Raw genomic sequence first — 20,442 nt, forward strand, 5'->3', positions numbered from 1 at the left:
GATGTTGGGTGGACGCCAAAAATTGGAAAGCACCTACCGGGAATCGAACCCGGGACCATGTGGACATGAGTCGAACACTCTAACCCACTGGTCTTCAACCTTTTTCGTATGGTGAGTCATTTTCATATTCATAAGAGACTGCCGGGCCGCACGGTTCCGGTGAAGTCCACAAAGTAATTGCAATATATATTCTGTATATGTGCTGTTATTCAGTAATAAAAACACTGCTTGTTTTTTCACATTAAACATAAATGCAAATTGACAAGTTCAATTGCAAATCGTAAATTACTCGTAACAGTTGAAACGAACAGTGTAAAATTTTTGTAAATTATTAATTATTATAAATAATATATAAGAAATAAATATAGTTAAACTTTTTCAAACTAAAATTATTTTTCCAAAAAGTTATTTGTATTTTCAGTGAGAACATTGAGATTGATTTTTCTTTACTAACATACGGTGTATCAATATTTGTGATACATTTACTACTCTTTTTTTTTTTTTTTCAGACAACGTAAGTGCAGATTGACGAGTTGAAAGCTCACACACAAAACGTATATTTCTTGCAACAGCAGAAACTATATTAAATTCTAAATTATTAATTATTTTGCATCTAACATAGGAAACAAGCATAACAAAACTTTTTCATGCCAAACTAAAAATAATTTCTCCACTCACACACACATACACAAATTGTCATTTTTACAATCAGTGAGAACTCTGTGATTACATGCTTTTTACTAGTATGTCAATATTTGCTTTGAAATTGGATGATGCTATTCTCAGACAGTTTTCAAGATGGGCATCTGTCATCCGATTGCGTAACTTTGATTTCAAATTTTTCATTTTGGAAAAGAGCTGTTCACATGCAAGTTGTACCAAACAGAGAGGCAATAAAAAGGGCATGATTGTATAAAACTGGGAATTCATCGTCTTTTGCATATTTGGAGTAAAACTCTATCAAGTCCACAGTGTTGAATTTTCCTTTGAGTTCAGTACTACACTGCATTTCAATTAGTTCCATTTGCATATTGCCTGGGGTACTTTTGACATCTACAGTGAATGGGCTGGAGGATATCTGAAACATGTTGCTCTGTGACCGGAGATCTTGAAATCTTGTAGAGAATTCATGCCTTAGGGCTGACACAGCTTCAGCATACTTCTCACTGTCTTGAACCTTCTGCTACTTCTAAAAATGAAAACAATAAGAAATGGGGAATGTAATTATGTGGCAGAATTGTCTGGAAAAAGTTAAAATCTTGGCTCGGTTCTCCTTTGTAATTTTAGAAGTACAACGGTGTAAATCCAGTTTTCGCATCATAAGGAAATATATTTGAGGGAACAAGCCAAACTTGAACTATCATGTTGTCAGGGATTGACTGAAACGAACCAAAGCTTTCATCTTCCTCCAGACAGCATACCTCAAATAACGTACAGAATGGAAATATGTGGCCCGGCAAGAGTCATAATAATTCAAAAAGTTGTCATTTCTCTTTTACCAGTTTCTCCTAAACGGAAGAAGGTGATGAAATGTAACTTACCATGATTACAGGTAATACTTGAGTGGGACGCAAAATTGGGCCCGGCGGTCCGCGGGTTGAAGACCCCTGCTCTAACCACTAAATTACGATGTCCTCATAGTACTATAATATTTATTATAAATATATTAAATGCTATAAGATGGGAGTAAGCAACTCAAATATATTGTGACATGTACTTCGAATAACGGAGATTCCTTCGAATGTTCAGGGGCAATCGCACCCTTGGTCCTTGCTGGCGGCGGCCATGTTACTAATATTACCGCGTCTATGAACCCAATTAATCTGTTGATATGATTTTTTATAACGAATTCTAATCCAGTCTAATCGCAGCCTGAATAGCTGGCTAGCGATTGAAGAAACTTGCATTTTATTCTGTCTTGTATAATCGGCTACCACCAGGTTGATTTACGACCAACCAGTCGTAACTGAAGTTTGTCCTAAGTCGACGAACTATCTGTGTTTTCATAATTGGTATCCTAAAGTTTAGTTTTATAAATGATATTTTGTTTCCGCTGTGCAATTCAGAAATTTCTCGAGTGCTATAAATTATGTGATATCTACTTTTCTTTTTTTAAAAAGTTCTATTCTACATGATAATCCTAGTCGCGCGTCAACTTAACATTTGGTCGAGACCGTCTCTCATTTGATAAGTCTAGAATATAATCCCTGGTTCTTGTTAGTTATTTGAAACGATTCTACTTTTATCGCAACAAGTGAATAAGTTTAACATCGTGTTTACTGTTGTGCCTGTATTATTGCTCGGCATACTTGCAGAACTAGTTTGTTAAATGAGTTTGCTTATAATTATTGTCCTACGTGGTTCAGTATTAAATAGTGATGACAAAAAAAGGCATTATTTAAGTTTGCTCCGGAAGAATAATTATATGGTTTAGGATATAAACAATAGTTTCAAAAGTGACAGTGATGAGTGTATGTTTAAGTTCAGATAATGTAATATATCTCATTTACTGTTAAACGTGATGGTGTTACAGCAGTTAATAAACAATATCACGTTATTAGCATTTATAATAGTCAGAAAAACACAAAGCAACTAATACCAGTCAAATGATAAAGCAGCCTCTCTAAGGTTTTTAAAAACGCTTTTTTATTGTTGTTGTTGAAGATAAAATTACAGTGACATTTTGGAAACCAAACATAATTCGTTCCTGAACCTCATTCAAGTTCAAGATCGTTCCTGTTCAAAAGACAATATTTTCTCCTTAAAATCATAGAAGAAATGAAATTATCTGTTCCTGCCAAAGCAATTTTTGGTTGTTGGAATCCAAACTTAATCTGTTCCAGAACCCCATTTAAGTTCCAAATCATTCCAGTTCAAAAGGCAATATTTGTCAATTTAATTAATAGAAGAAATGGAATAATCTGTTTTTGCCAAAGCAATTTTTGGTTGTTGGAATTCAAACATAATCTGTTCCAGAACTCCATACAAGTTCCAAACCATTCCAGTTTCAAAGACAATATTTTTCTTTTAATATAATAGAAAAACTGGAACCATCTGCTCCTGCTAAAGGAAGTTTTCTTGAACATAAAATTACAGTGATATCTTGTAATCAAAACTTAACCGTTCCAGAACTTCATTCAATATACTGTACTGAAATCAACTCTGTGGACGACATCAGAAAGCTGCAACAAGGTCTAGATCATATTGGTAAGTGGTGCTCTTCGAATCAACTTGGGGTCAATGCAAGCAAGTGCAAAGTATTATCATTCACTAGGAGGAAATCACCTCGTCACTTTAATTATGAAATTAATAAATATATAGTAAATAGGCATGATTCAGTTAAAGATCTTGGTGTAACGTTTGATTCTAAGTTAACGTTTGACAATCATATTGTAAATATAACAAGTGAACCATTCAAGCAATTAGGATTCATAATGAGAACGGGAAAAGAATTTAAGAACTGTTCAACATCACAGAAGTTGTACAATGCATATGTTCGCTCAAAGTTAGAGTGTGCCTCTACTAGTTGGAATCCGACTCACATAAAACATCGCAAGCAATTAGAAAGAATACAGACAACATTTTTTAAAATTTCTAACATATAAAGAAACTCACATTTATTCTATTTATGACAGCTGTAAAACCATACTTCCTTACTTTCATCTTCCAACACTAGAAGATAGACGACATATGATAGATTTATTATTCATTCAAAAAGTAACGTAAAATATATTGGATTGTCCTGATTTAGTTTCTTTATTGAATTTTCTTGTTTCCACATTAAAAGTACGTAGAAACACTGGTCTTTATTACTGCAAAAAATCAAGAACTAATATAATGATGAAATCACCAATCTGGAGGACAACAGCTTTGCATAATAGAATGTGTTCAAATAACAATGAATTTTATATATGTGATATGTCGCCTAAGACATTTAGAAATGCCATTATCATGACTTATCAAGAGTTATGAACTCAAGGTATGTTATCAGGAGTTACGAACATGTAATTGCGTAATTTACAACACTGTAATTGGGCTATAGCCTGCTGTGTTGACAATAAATAAATAAATAAATAAATAAATAAATAAATAAATAAATAAATAAAATCTTGGAATCCAAAATTATCCGTAATAGAACCGCATTCGTGTTCCAAATCTTCCATTTCAAAGACAATATTTTTCCCTTAAAATAACAGAAAAAAATGGAATAATCTGTTCCTTCAAAACTATTTCTTTCTTGTTAAAGATAAAATCACAATGATAGTTATTTCTCATTAAAAAGTCCACAATCTGTACTTAATTTTGAGGCTGTTTTCGTTCAACGAATTTTTCTGGAAATATGATCTTGTTCGTATTCCATAAATATATGTTTCAGTAATAACTGCAGTAGAACATGGGGCCGCAGTGATTCAGTGGTAGAGCGTTCACCTCTGGTGCACGAGGACCTTGGATCGATCCCAGCTACCACTAAGTGATTTTTGTGGTGGACGAAAACTGTGTGCGTGATTTTTATCGAGGTTCTCCCGTTTCCTTCTACTTTCTTCATTCCCCCACTTTATTCATTTCTCATCGTCACCGTTCTAGTTAGTTCTCTAATGGTCACTTTTTTCATCTCGTGTGCAATTTAATGGTAGAGCATTGCAGATGGTACCATTTTGTTCCTTTTAAGGTTAGGGAATGAGAATAGTGACGGCAGACATGTCAGACCGTTAATAGTATTTGATAAGTTACATAGGAGCGCGTTCGTAGTCTCTGTGTTCATTGTCTTACGTGATTTTTTCCTATGTTAAAATATGGATGGAAAAATAAGCCAAACTCTTTTATTAGCTCTGCTACGTGCTAGTAGTCTTATGTAATCTCTGCTATGTTAAATATGGCTGTAATCTCTGCTATGTTAAAGTAGGGGTTGAAAAAGTGCTAATAAAAGGGAACAAATGCACTTCTAAAAGTTGCTCATAAAAGGGAACGAATACACCCCCTAAAAGGGTCGTAAAAGAGAACCAATACATCCCTATAACAGAGGACTCAATTTCTCAACTCGTACCTGGGTAGTCTGGTATCGCGTATCAGGTGGCACTGGGAAAGTCGTTCTCTGCTTCAGGCGGGACTGACGAAATGCGTGCGAGCAGCACTAGATGTCCCTAGCCTAGAACTCCTTTTTTTACACTACCACACACACATATAAAGCTTTTTTATTATTCTGTAATTATTCTGCATATTGATTGGTTGCATCATATCCATCAATGCAACTAAAATGTAGTAAAGGAGGAGGATGGCAACCTTTACAAATACTAACAGAACTAAAATGTTAGATCAATGCAAAAATTCTCGTTCTATTAATCAAATAACAACCTAATTAACAATATATTCAACTTGTCAGTAAATAAATATTGGTGAGCATGTAATTGGGTTTGTTGTCTGAAAAGATTCTGATAAATAATCAGAGAAAGTTTTTTCTTAGTTGCTTTCTTCAGTCGTTTAGACATCCCCCTTCTAAACAAATTCTTCCGTGACTATTGTGGCATTTCATTTTTCCCATTGCTGTTTATTGCAATGTTTATTAATTATTATGAAGGAAGAGTGTCTTTTGGTTATTGATACCAATTGTGAAATTTGGATATTTTTCCTTTTCTTGTTGACCATACGCACTCATTCCAGTTGTGCTATTTATTTTCAGGACCAATAGTGCCATTAGTAATTCAATTGTGAAATTTTTAAAGTTTCGCCATCAACAGATTAGAAACTTCAGAGTGCGTAATAAGTTCCGGAACAGTCCAGTATCTAACGAAATATACAGATCATCAAAACAAGCGAAAACACGTGTTAAATAGTTTTCAAAAAGCTTTCTATGATACCAAACACAACCTCCTATCCCCGCCCCTTTCGGGAATATGGGAGTAACTTTAACATTTTAAACGGGAATCCCTATTTTTTATTGCACATTTGGATTATCCAGAAAAAGAGGAAAGTGATTTCACCCAGGACTGAAAACAGTGCTTTCACAAATGGCGCTTGAATCAGCACACAAAAAGAAGGGACAGAAACAGGTGGCCTATTTTTTCTATGTCCCAATGGTTAGCGTACTAGACTGCGGAATAAGAGGTCCTGAGTTCGACCCCCGTTCTAGGCAACCTATTTTCTTTTATTTCCCCAAATAATAAGTTCATATGTTTTGATTTCAATTAGTACTTATTCAAGTTACATACAATACGAATTTCGATAATTGTTTTCCAAAGTAGCTTTATGAAGTGTGTCTTAGTCGTAGAGCTATTAGGATTAGAGTTCATAGGGTTATTTACAACAAAAAGAATCTATTTTTGTCGAAATTTGTATTTTCTTGCAAGTTAATAAATTATGGACCAGTACATTATTTTTTAACGAAGTTAAAATGCGTGACTTCATTATCTGGGTACAAAAATGCTACTATCAGAATTGAGTTACCAGCTCTATAGCGGATGCTGGGAGTGTCCCCTGTTTTGATTCAAACACCACACGTTTCCCCAGGTTGGCAGCAACTTTACGAGGATTAGAAGTCTTAATGTTCTCAATGGCACTGCGAATGTTCGTTTCCAGGTCTTGAATAGTTCGAGAATTGTTATTGTATACCTCTTGCTTCAAATAGCCCCATAGAAATGAATAGCAGTGTTACCGAGTGCATGTAAGTAACAATTTTATCATGATAATTTCAAAGTTTGTTTTTCATTATTTTCAGGAATTGCATAATGTAGACAGATCCTTAATGCACCTTTTGATGCACTGAAACATCAGCAGGGTTGCCAATTCAGAGTGTTAATTTATGAAAACTACGATTTCCCTAGTTCTCCCTTACCGAGGCCTCATCCGATTAGTTATAGGTGGAAAATGAAAAGTTCTTTTTTCTGCTCCATAGTTTCCAAGCTACTTCAACTAAACAAACTCAAAATTAACGACAGAACATCCATACGTATGAGTTATGAATCAATTTACATGTTTTGCAAAAAAACTTAATTTACACTTTGCGTTACTTCTGGCAACACTGAGTGGTTCCTATTGTACTTCAATCGTTGCTTCCTAGTTTAAAAATATATACATTAACAAGGCTTCATTTTGGTGTAACCATTATTTGTGTATCACTTCAGGTTCAAAAGTTCTACTATCCCAAACTACGGGTTGCATTGTATATTGGACACCCTGTACAAGACCAAAACATGTAGGTAAGCGTATCAAATTGGATTTATATTATAGGGACCACTGTTTTTCATAGAGGAACGAAAAAAAATCTTCTGAGCATCTACCTGAGTATTTATAGTCAAAATCAGTACTATAGTATGTAAGCAAAAGGTCTATTAACGTAAGTAATTTAAACAATCTAGCGGGATGTTCTTGGAAACGTTAGTTCCATATTTTCCTCAAATCAAAAAAGAAATATACTTTTAGAGAAATGCACCTACTTACATCAGGGGTGTACAAACAAGTTTTTTTTAGGAGCTCCAAAATTTTACATACTAAAAGCGGACCGCAAGTTCTGTTTCAGAATGTGAAAGCATTAATAAAACACCATGCGTAGACTATATATACGACATATTGCAGTTGAAACATGAGGTTTGGCAATGTTCAAAATTATAATCTCACCTTACAGGAAATGTGCCAACAAACTACTCATACTAAAAGAAAAATTATTTTAGGAAGTTCATTTGTTTTATTTTTGCTTTTATGAGTGTAAATAAAAAGTACGGACCACCGCACTACATTTTCTCGCTCTACATTCTTAAGCTAAATAATGTACTACAAAAATGAAATAAAATGAAATCTTAAGTTTTACGTCCCACGGTTATGCCGGTAGGCTAAAGGAAATAGTGGGTTTTCTAATGGCATCCCAATTTAGTGGTAGAGTGTTGCAGATGGTATCATTTTGTGCGTTTTAAGGTAGGGAATGAGAAAAGTGACGGCGGACATGTCAGACCCGCGACCTGGGGAAAAATGATGAGTCATCGCACGCTTAACCCCTTATAACTTCGCTCCTAATCATTCGATTATAATTTTCTTGTTTTTAAAGAAGGGTCTAAGTACGTTCTACATATTACGTTATTAGAATCTTTTACGTAAATGTAGCCGTTTTGATTAAAATTTCAAAGAAAAACTTTTTCCTAAGAAAAATATTTCATTTGACAAATAATCATTTTTGTATTCTTTATTTGTGCCAAATAGCTAAATTTATAAAACGAGCTTGAAATACGAATAAATTTTTATTTTCAAAATTGTTGTTATATAAAACATAAGGAAAAGAACAGTATAAAAAGTCACTCAAGATATTTCACTCAAGAGAAGCAATTAATATTATTTAATTATCATTACACTTATTCCTACAATTTATTATATTATGTGATCTATATTAGTATTAATTCTATAGATGTTCATAAGTATTTTAGAAATGTGCTTTAATTATCATGGTAAAGTACTCCAGTCATGTGTTTTCTTATTCTATTCATTTACTGAAAAGTAAAGGATACTCTCCTTCTGGTGTGAATCCACATGTTAGTCGTCTGGACACTTCCAGAATACGAAGTTATCCTTCTTACCGAGGTTATCCTAGTAATAGATACCATATCTGTGTAGTCCACTTCGAAGTGTCTATATCATAACTATGATTCAAGTTCATCGCTGAGAGAAGCTCTTTAGGTCCACAAGGAATATCACATATTATTGACTCGTATTGCCCTTTTCCATCAACAGTCCAACTCCAGTCAGTCACTGTATAATGTGCTTTACGCCATATTGGGGCTGGAAAATGTGCTCTTTCTATGGCAGGAGACAGAGTATCTTGTGTTGGTGGTATGCATGATTCATCGACCTGCTTTTTAGTGAAAAATCACCATCGCAATTCTTTCAGGGATGTTATCTTTGGGATTCTTAAATATACAGAGCGTGTAATTGTTTCCAGAACTCGGAAAGTTTCTTCATTAAAAGTGTATGTTCCCCGTGATGACAAAGGGTCAAGAACTGTCGCATCAGTGTCCATAAATGTATTAAAGAAATTTCTTGTTGTTTTACCATAAAAGGATCCGGTGGTATCAGTCCCAGATAGAGAATGCAATCCAATCAAAGCATCAGCTTATTTGTGATCTAACGCTTGATACACCAGAATAACAGAAATTTCAGATGTTTTAGCTCCTGAGACAACAAACCAGATATCCTGTGGAAGTTGAGGGTAGAAATTGGTCGCTAGCATTGATAGTTCATTTATTGAAACATCCGAGTATTCAAATATCAGAAGAAAATAAAACGTGTGTCATCGCCAATCAATCGACACCAAAACTTCTAAAGTAAAAAAAATGTACTGGTCATTCCTGCATCCAATTCGATTCGAATATCTTCAGATCACGGGCTTCGTTAGCGGGAGGGTCGGGAGTTCGCGTCCATCCCAGACTTTAGTCAAGTATATTTAAAGAAACTATACTACTTTGTATATGTAACTTTCGTCGGAAAGAGGATTTTGATTTTGATTCATCCGCGCCCCCCAGATTTAAAAAGCTAACGATGCCAGTGTTCAGATTACTGGTCTAGCGCATTGACCACTTAACCACGATTACTGCGTAGTAATTGATTTGTCTTTAGTTTGTTTACGAGTATAATACACGCGCCGTATTTGATTCAAAATAAATGAGTTTTGTATTTTGTGTTTTTTAAAAAACTATAATGTTGATAATTTAGTGAATACAGTGATATAATGCCCTCCGATCCTGTGTTTTGCCAATCAATCTGACTATTAACAAGCTACTCTTTTGAGCGAACAGTAAACGCTCTATAATTAGGCGAGCCGGAAGAGGTAACGCTTTAGATGAGTGGTTAGAGTTGTAGCTTTTCTAATCTGGTGGCCCGATTCCCGCCTTCGCCGTTTAACCTTTTTAAAATGTTTCATTTACAAGGCTGAGATCCAGTTGGATGCTGCTAAATGAAAGATAATCTCCAGTGGAGAAATTCAGTGATGACGTAATCCTGAAAATAAAGGAAATAAAATGAATGGAGAAAACGAGTTACAGAGTTAATTCTGTGAATGGTTTCTATATTTGATATTATTCGTTAATTTCGTGCATTTTAAAGTTGTTTATTGACACTATATTCTCCACTTTCCTCGTTGTGTCTCAACGTGTAAAATTTCACAAATATTATACAAATCATGAACCCTCAGTTGTATTTGTAACCTAACGGAAATAGGTTAATAAGGAATAAGTTCTCCAACTCGTTTCAGTGTTATCGAATTTTGCTTTTTTTAATATTTGCAAATATTTTGCCAATAGTTAGTATTTTCAAAAATTATTTAACTAATAATGAAATCAACAATTTCTTCTTTCGAAGTAGTATTACGTATGAATCAGTACCGCCGGAACCTAGGAGTTCACGCCCTGTTAGACCCCCAAAATTTTCATTGGGTTTTGGATTGTTCCCCCCAAACGCTCCATGCATACTTTTAATTGATTTGCAGGTAGGACTAGCGCGAAACTCGTCGTAAAGCTTTGGGTTAGTTAAATGAAAATAACCTACCATATAATATACCGCATAATCTATTCGTATATTATTTAATAAGCGGATATGTATAGATATATGACCTAAGTAAACTTGTTTGTATAGTCCTCATTTGAGTTAATTATAAGATTAACTAAGTCCCCCGGCTGTTATCTTCTCTTCGGCGTCTCTGGTATCCGTATAATTGTTCAAGTGGTCGTGTATAATTTTATTATCATACAAAGAAGAAGTACTGTGAGTTCAAGTATCCAAAGACTCCCTTTTGTCATTTCGTCATTCAGCGTTTCGCTCCACTTCTGCACAAAAATACTCTTTACGATTTGTGATTTTAACAGGTGGGGGCAACTTCACACTGCTGTGCTAACTACTACCAGGCGTAATTAATCTTGGAGCAGGCGTTAGTTGGGTTGCCTATCGCACGGACTTTGGACATCAAGAAGTTATGTTGCCCACTGTGCAACTAATTACTGCTGCAAATCTCACATTTTGAATGCTGTTTTTCTCGAAACATTACATTTCGAATAACTCTTACAAAGATTTATTATTATCATTATTATTCATGTCATTATCATCATCGTCATCATATGTATATATTTTACCAGTATTGACAGGTCACTTGCCGCAGCTGAGAAGCTTATATGTTCCACGATCCTCCGCTAACCACTTCGTTTTTACCTACCACTTTTCTGTTTTGATACGGTCCATTAATTGTAGTTTTCTTCTATCTCTCCCTTTCTTTCCTGCTACCATACCTTCTAGCACGTCCCTCATGATACAGTTTCTTCTTATCCAATGTCCCAACCAGTTTCTCTTCTTCTTGTTACTAATGTCTAAAATTGTTCTTCTTTCTCCCCACCATTCCTAACAAGGGAACCTTCCGAAAATGATAGTTGCAGTGAAAGATGTGACCTATGCCAATTGAAAGAGCTGTAACAGAGATGAGGATTCCCAAAATATAAGCTGCCCATAGCAATAGGTTCAAGAAATATAAGGAGTGGAAGTTCGGGAAACATCAAGGTTGGACAAGGGGGAAAAGTGCAAATTCCGCAAAAAAAGGGAGGCATGGCAAAATACGATACTGACAAGTGATGTATAGAAAGAGACTTGCCACAATAGGGAACAAATGAAGGCCACCAGTGGGTTAACAGTGTTGCCAACTGCAATGAAAATACATGTTTTGCAAAGAGCACTATATGGAGTGAGTGCAATATTCAGTGTCAACCTGTCATGTAGAACATACGATATGACGTGTATAATCAGGGGTACAATCTAACAAAAGAAAATAGAAAAAACAGAATTACGAAAAATACGGAAAAAACGGAGTTGGCCATAATGCGCCACATTTTATCACGAGCTTTACATATTAGAATGAACAAAACAAGAAAGCACCAACTATGCAGGAAACCTACGTACTTGGAGACGAAAAGAAAAACGAGTTACAAAGTTGGCAACACTGGCCATGAAAATCCAGACAATTCTAATATAGTTACGCCACTCGCTTCACAAAAAGAAAATTCCGGCAACAGGCATCACTCGGAATGCATCAATGCTGGAGTGATTGAGGCAATGTCAAGTCGGGGAACATGAAATTGTTGAGTTGAGACAACAACCGATAATAGAAATAGTGAACATTATGTCATGGTTGGATCGTATGTGGGAATATACAGGGTGTCCCATCAAACTTTGTGACCTGAAAGATTTGCGAAACGAACAAAAATGTGACGGATCCAGTTGTGCAGGAATGTACCAATGTCAGGGGGTGATAAAAGTCTGTAAGAAGCAAGTGCCCACAGGATCCCCATCATAGAGCCCCAGGAGCCAACTTCAAACTTTTAAATGGCAACAGGGACCGAGTGGTACCTCTTTCGATAGATCATGGAATGTGCAACAATACCTATAGGAAACATTTGCTATATGAAGCATGGTTTTCAAAATGGCTGCCACAAATATATATTGTGTCTTAACATGGCATCGAACATTGTGATCTCAAATTGCTGCGAAGGGAAAAGAGATATTTCAAATCCAATTGCACAGGAATGTAATCATGTCGAGGGCCAAGAAAAGTTTGTAAGAAGCAAGTCCCCCAGGGCCCCCATCATAAGGCTCGAGGGGTTAAACGCAACATTTCAAATGGGAACAGGGGCCCGATGATATTTCTTTGGATAGATGCAACACCACCTTTAAGAAACATTTGCTATATGAAGCACGGGTTTCCAAATGGCCGCCAAAAATGCACGTTGTTCTTGTCACCGAGCAGATATTTTTGGCGGCCATTTTGACTTTTTGTCAATTCTTCCGAATATTAAGGCCTTCCCAAATACAACCGCAAACATGCGGAAGAGTGATTTAAGTGTGTTTTATGCTAACGTGTTTTGGCCAAGTTTGGCAGAAAGAAACCTATCTGATGTGCTACGTGTTGATTCTTGGACAGCGAACAAAGACACCAACTTGGTCTAGGAGCATGTACCATCCGGAGTGAATTTCAAAGTTGAGCTGATCCCTCCTGGTTGTACGGGTCTGATACAACCACTTTGCTTTCTACAGGTGTGGATATGTGATAGAAAGAATACCAAAAGTTCCGACACCTCTAGAGTACTGTTTCGAGACATTCACAGGCGATCATTGTACCATGTGTGACGGATTGACAGTATTCCGCTGTGTTCACTGCAATGTATCTTCTGTTTGGACCATTGTCTCATCGAACAATTGCACGTACGATGTTGACGAGCATGCACAAATGATGCGAAGGCTAATGCCTGTTGCCGGAATTTTCTTTTTGTGAAGCGAGTGGCCTAACTATATTAGAATTGTCCGGATTTTCATGACCAGTGTTGCCAACTTTGTAACTCGTTTTTCTTTTCGTCTCCAAGTACGTCGGTTTCCTGCATAGTTGATGTTTTCTTATTTTGTTCATTCTAATATGTAAAGCTCGTGATAAAATGTGGCGCATTATGGCCAACTCCGTCTTTTCCGTATTTTTCGTAATTCTGTTTTTTCTATTTCTTTTGTTAGATTGTACCACTGATTATGCACGTCATATCTTATGTTCTACATGACAGGTTGACACTGAATATTGCACTCACTCCATATAGTGCTCTTTGAAAAAAACATGTATTTTCATTGCAGTTGGCAACACTGTTAACCCCACTGGTGGCCTTCATTTGTACCCTATTGTGGCAAGTCTCTTTCTACACATCACTTGTAAGCATTGTATTTTGCCGTGCCCCCCTTTTTTGCGGAATTTGCACTTTTCCCCCTTGTCCAACCTTGATGTTTCCCGAACTTTCACTCCTTATATTTCTTGAACCTATTGCTATGGGCAGCTAATTTTTTGGGAATCCTCATCTCTGTTACAGCACTTTCAATTGGTATAGGTAACATCTTTCATTGCAACTATCATTTTCGGAAGGTTCCCTTGTAAGATTCTCTCATTCGTTTTCCACACGGCCCAATTAATTGTTTCTATTCTTCTTCATACCCACATTTCGAAAGCTTCCTGTCGTTTTTCATCATTTTTGTGTAATATTCATGTTTCTGACTCCTTACAGAACAACAGTCCACACGAACAATTTTATGAGTCTTTTTCTCATGTAATGTGTAATATCGTTGTCTGAGATTCAATACCGCGCAAGTAACATTTTCCAATTATACAGGAAAGACAAAAAACTGTTTAACAAGTAGATTCAGCCTCATGATACGCGGTATTACTTTGAGAGAATAACAGAGTCATTCCTCGTGATGCAGGTGTACTTCTTAACCAGATTGTGCGCCATCCTATACTGATTCTAATGGTATCAAAAACTCAAATTCGCCAAAATTGGAGATACTGGTGTTGAATATCAGATGACAATGTGCAAAAATAGAAAAACACTTATTCATGTAATATGCAAAAATACATTATCAAGTAGATACAGTAAATATTACCATCAACTCTTTAATTCAAGTAGTTCAGCGAGTCATGTTTAATTCTTGGCGGATGAATTTTAAAATACATTTTTTTCCAGCAATCGAACGGTTCTTCGTGTTTTTCAAACATTTATAAGAAACAATTCATTTAAGTTTTTTTAAAGCAATTTCTGAAAACTACAACGTTTGTTCTTTGAAAAGATATTAACTTGTTACTTTCGCTAACACTTTTATTTTGGGGTTGGATAGAATATTACATTACATTAGAACTTATGGCAGTAAATAATGCAGAAGTAATTCATTCAAAATATCTTTAAAATGAATATATCTTTCATTTTATATAAATTATCTGAACTGGAAACTTCGCGAAGAAGTTCCAGAATCTGATCAGCATCTAAATTGCTCAATTTCAATAAACATGAACGCAAATATCCAAATAAGCTTCCTCTGTGATAAACGAATGTATCCGGGATATATGTGCATAAGGGATACGCTGAGGATATGACCCGTAGTTCAGTCGCAATAAAAATGTACAGCAAATCCATTGTACGAACTATGCGCGTTGTTCGTCCTACTGGATAGGCACAGCTAGGTATACTCCACGCCAGGCACAGCCAGGCATAAGATAGGATAAGCATAGCTCGACGATAGGCATGGCCCGTCAGCCATCGGAAAAATGCTAAAAGAACAAATATTGTTTAAAATATTCAATTTTGACATTGTCTCATTGATAGTTAACACTTTAAAATAAAACACTTTAATAATATTCAAAACTCAATTTTCCATGTAATCTCGTAATTTCAGAATTATGAGAGTAGAAGGGAAAATTAAATAGAGTTTTATTGAAACAATGCTCTTAAGATAACCTAATATTAAACTAGTGAAGGCGATATATTTAATAGAAAAATATATAAAAGAGTAGATGTGACTCACTCTTCTACGCTCAGGACGTACTTCACTAGTATTATAGATACAAACGTACACCGAGTGACTATCATCACGATGATTAGCGATCCTCAATTAGTCAGAGTATCAATTTTCATAAATATCTTGTTGCCACGGTTTGCACACATCCCTTGTGAGAAGAAACTGCACAGAATGTTTAGAATATTCTACTCTACAGAGTGGGCGTGTAAGAGAATTACTTAAGTTAAGAACTGCATTGAAACATTTTATAATAACAGTTTATTTATTTATTTATTTAAACATATGGTTCCAGATACATGTTGGTGATTGTGCTATGGAAAAATGCCACAACAATAATAGTAAAAAATAGCAGAATATCAACAAGAAACATGCAAGTAGATACAAGTTTCAATCAGAATTCACCTTTCACCTGTATTCACCTCCTCACATTTTTTATAATATGTAGTTCAAAATCTAAGTTTATTACATAAATTTTACCGTACACTTTACGTAGTACTTAATAGCATAGTACTACACTTTACATAGTAGTAGACTTACTAGATTCTATGAAGTATTTTGATTAGTGTAACTTAAAGTAGCAATACAAATTGCAGAACAAAGCACCGTTTATTTAAAAAATAATAAATATGTAACAGTTTCGCCAACTAACTGAACATATTGGTTTCATCAGACACTCTCTGAACAAAGCAACGTTTATTTAAAAAAAATAATAAATGTATAACAGTTTCGCCAACTAACTGAACATATTAACTTCATCAGACACTCACTGAACAAAGCAACGTTTATTTAAAAAATAATAAATGTGTAACAGTTTCGCCAACTAACTGAACATATTAACTTCATCAGACACTCACTGAACAAAGCAACGTTTATTTAAAAAATAATAAATGTGTAACAGTTTCGCCAACTAACTGAACATATTAACTTCATCAGACACTCACTGAACCAAGTAACGTTTATTTAAAAAATAATAAATGTGTAACAGTTTCGCCAATTAACTGAACATATTGAGTTCATCAGACAGTTCAGAGGAAAGTGTCTGATGAAGTCAATATGTTCAGTTAGTTGGCGAAACTTTTACACATTCATTATATTTAAATAAACTTTGCTTTGTTCTGCAATTTGTATTGCTATTTTAAGTTATTTAAGATAGCAAAGCTAGTGTGAACCTGTTAGTTATTAATTACTGATTTCTATCTTATAATTGTTGATGTCTGCTAATTAATTATTTAAATTGTGCTTTCATATAGTTTGTAAACTATTACTACCTGAGATTTATTAATACCTGAGTACTGAAATTTTCAATTATTTCTTCATATTTCGCATCTTTCAATCTTTGAACATGTTGTGCCAGAACTCATGTTATATTCTAATATAGAACATCGTTCTATTATGAAACGATTTGAACGTAGCAGCAGAGCCGTATTTACGCATGAATTGACATGAACCATGACCTGGGATGACAAGTTTTGAGATTCGGCAGATTTTCTCTAACCAGTTTTTCTCATTCTCCAGTCTGAAAATTTCAGAAATGTGTTTATGCATTTGCACATGGATATGGTATAGGAGTTTCAGTCTGTAAGTATCCAAGCAACAAGAATCTGATTAGAAAAGAGTATGTAATATTTTATTCATTAATGTATTATTTCTCTTCTATTGTTGATTAACTTCCACAGTTTTCAACATTTATAAACCCAGCCATCAGTGCAAGGAATTTAACTGTATGTTATTATTATGACAAACTGTAATATAGCTTATAAAACTTAACAGTTGGATATTCAAGTTTAATTATTTTAAGAAGTAAACAAAGTCGTCTGCTAGAAGTGACGCGTACTAGAACTTAAATAAAATCAGAGGATCAAATACTAGAAATACTATTTAGTATCGAGAAAAGTACTACTGAAATGCTTGTGATCAGCCCAGGGGTTTGCTAAATAGACTAGAGAAACTGGAAATTGCTAGTTTGGTGATTGGTTTGGGAGACGTTTTAGAAAGATGCGAAGATGTAAGCAGAAAATTACAAGTAGTTAATACTGATTTGAGTTTATTGATAGAACTGTATGATTCCCTGCATATTTATGTATCTGAAGTGGGTAATACGTATAATCATATTGAAACTGTTGTCATGGAAAAATCAAAACTTACTGCATCTGAGTCTACTAAAAACCGAGGAATTTTTTTAAAAAATGTATGGTTACTATACCAATTTCCATAACGAGGCTAGACTTGATCTGAAGAAGAAATTTCCAGTGTGTATTTACATAATGGTGTTTGGTGAGTTTGAAAAACCTAGGAAATCATAAAATAAAACGGAAAACAGTTTCTAATCCCTAAATAATATAACACATCTTGTTCCTGTTATATATATATATATATATATATATATATATATATATATATATATATATATATATATATATATATATATATATATATATAGATAGATAGATATAGATATAGATAGATAGATAGATAGATGTGTGTGTGTGTGTAGTTTTCCACTTCAACGTAAATGCTAATTATTCATTACCCGTGTTAAATTTTCTCCATCGGAATTTATTGGGGACACCAATTTTTCAATAGCTAGGTTAGCCAAAAGTCGTAAATACGGCCCTGCATGAGAGCGTATCAACATACTTTGTGGGCTATCATAAATCCACAATAAAGTATAATTATGGCAACTCTGAATTTTCTCATAAAGTAGAGAAAATCTTATGAATAGTGTGAGTTTGGAAAACAATGAAAAAATCATAAATAAACAAGTGTAATCTTGATGAATAGTATTGGTTTTTGAATCTAATGAAATCATTAACTGTTTCCAGAATTCTGATTAGCTTGATTTAACTTCCCGTATTCTATTTTAATAGCATCAGAAGCTTTCTCAGCAATCATGACTGTTGAGGCAGTTGTGTGTCCATGAATAACAACTGGCATAATAGAAGTATCAACTACTCTCAAACCATCTACTCCATAGACCTTTAAATCTTTGTCTACCACAGCAGTTGGATCTGAAGACGGGCCCATTTTACAAGTACCAGAGAAATGCCAAAGGGACAAAGAATAATGCCGTGCACAACATTCAAAATACTCATCCGATAAAAACTGTAAATGCTCACATCCGGGATATTTATTAGGATTAAGTCTAGCACCATACTGTTTCATTGTATCAGTTTGACTTAATTGCATCACGAATTTAGCTCCCTCTGCAAGTCTTTTGAGATCTATGTCTTCTGCGAAATAATTTGGATCTATCAATGGATATTCATAAGGATCATTACTTTTTAATCTTATAGTACCTCTACTTGCAGGTTGTTCGTTGACGATTATGACAGAATAACAGTCGTGGTACAAAATTGGTTCATACACAGCAGAGTAGAATTCATATGTATATCCGAAAACTCTTGTACTGAAGGCTCCTCCATCTGTAGAATCACAGAAAGAACCATAAATGATTTCCACATCTGGAAACTCAGTATCATTTGCATATTTTGTTGGTATGAAAGATATAGCTTCAGCTTCTGGTACTTGCAACACTGGTCCCTCGTTTTTGAATAAAAAGTCGATTGTAGTTCTCGGATCACCTAATGTTCTCGGAAGTACGAACCCGTGAGGTTTGTCTATCAGGAAATCAAGTCCACCAAGCGAAATGTGGTCCATTAAATTATCTCCTACTCTAAGATCTTTAATCACATTAATTCCTAACTCTTCCAAATGATCTCTTGGACCAATTCCAGAAAGCATTAACAGCATTGGAGATTGTATAGCTCCAGCACATAATATTACTTCCTTTCGAGCTCTGACATTTCGTCTTATGTTATGCTTGCTATAAACGACACCATAAGCTCTTTTAGAATTTTCGTTTATTAGCACTCTTTCAACATATGAATTCATAGATATATGTAAGTTCTTTCTATGTTTAGTTGGTCGAAGGAAAGCTTTAGCAGTACTACAACGTAAGCAATTACGTGTCATAGTTTGAGGTATTGTGAACCCAGTCTGTGATTCACCATTAAAGTCAACGACGTCGTAACCCATTTCTGCGCCGGCTGCAATAAATGCCGGCGTAACAGGTGCGTGGTAACAAAATTTTTCTATAGTAAGATATCCGCCTGTTCCGTGATAAGGTGAATTCTTATACTCTTCGAGAGTCATATCTTCTGATTTTTTAAAGTAAGGTAAAACGTTCTCATAGCTCCAGCCCGGATTTCCTAATGCTTCCCACTCGTCAAAGTTTCTCTTGTTTCCTCGAATATACAGCATTGCGTTAAAATTAGTAGTACCTCCTAGAACCTTCCCCCTTGGCCATGGGCATTGCTTTTCTATCATTGCTTGACATCCCCTCTTTTGAGGAACAGTCTTAAACTGCCAGTCCACAGAGGTTCCTACTGCTGTTGGCCAAAATAATGGACAATCTGTAATTAACTGTTCGTCCTCTCCAGCTTCGAGCAAAAGCACTTTCCACTCAGATATTTCACTAAGTCTGTTAGCCACAACGGGACCGGCGGCCCCTGCACCAACTATGACAAAGTCATATATTTCATCTGGTATAGGATGATCTTGAACACGATTTTCTTTATCCACAATATCAGGACGAAAGAGTAGTATTGGGATCGCTAGTGACTGGATGAGGCCCATGGCGATGGCGTATGTAATTAAAATGCGACATGTTGTGTATCCTGTTCCTAAACGTGGTGGTAATTGTGGTGTTGCGGAAGGATTAATTTCGTCTGGTTGACCTGGATCTGACATCTGCAACAAGATGAGATAAGAGAGAATGAGTTAATTATTAAGTATTTACATAACAAAGCAAATTGAAACTTACTTGAAAGACATTAGGGAGAAGGAAGGCATAGGCCTACATATAATGTGTTTTTAAAGTTTCAAAGCAATTTTATTCAGATAACAATTTAGAAAAACAACTTCATTTTAAAAAGTGAAGAAAATCATATGTATAGTACGTCAGTATACCAAACATATGGCTCTAAAGATGAATGTAATAGCTCATATTGTTCATAAATCGAGGGTAAGCATATGATTTACTTATGTAAACTGTGGACCCTTATCTTCTAGATTTTGGTACATTCATTTAGTTGTGTCTGCCTACTT

General features: G+C 35.1%; 1 pseudogene; it reads right to left on the bottom strand.

Annotated features, from left to right (window-relative positions):
- Positions 1 to 17,781: 17,781 nt before the first annotated feature.
- LOC145662181 (glucose dehydrogenase [FAD, quinone] pseudogene) lies at positions 17,782 to 20,075 on the bottom strand (annotated as a pseudogene).
- Between the last annotated feature and the right edge of the window lie 367 nt (positions 20,076 to 20,442).

Source organism: Thermobia domestica, chromosome 10, assembly GCF_964235325.1.
Source record: "Thermobia domestica chromosome 10, izTheDome1.hap1.1, whole genome shotgun sequence".
NCBI classification, from domain to species: Eukaryota; Metazoa; Arthropoda; class Insecta; order Zygentoma; family Lepismatidae; genus Thermobia; species Thermobia domestica.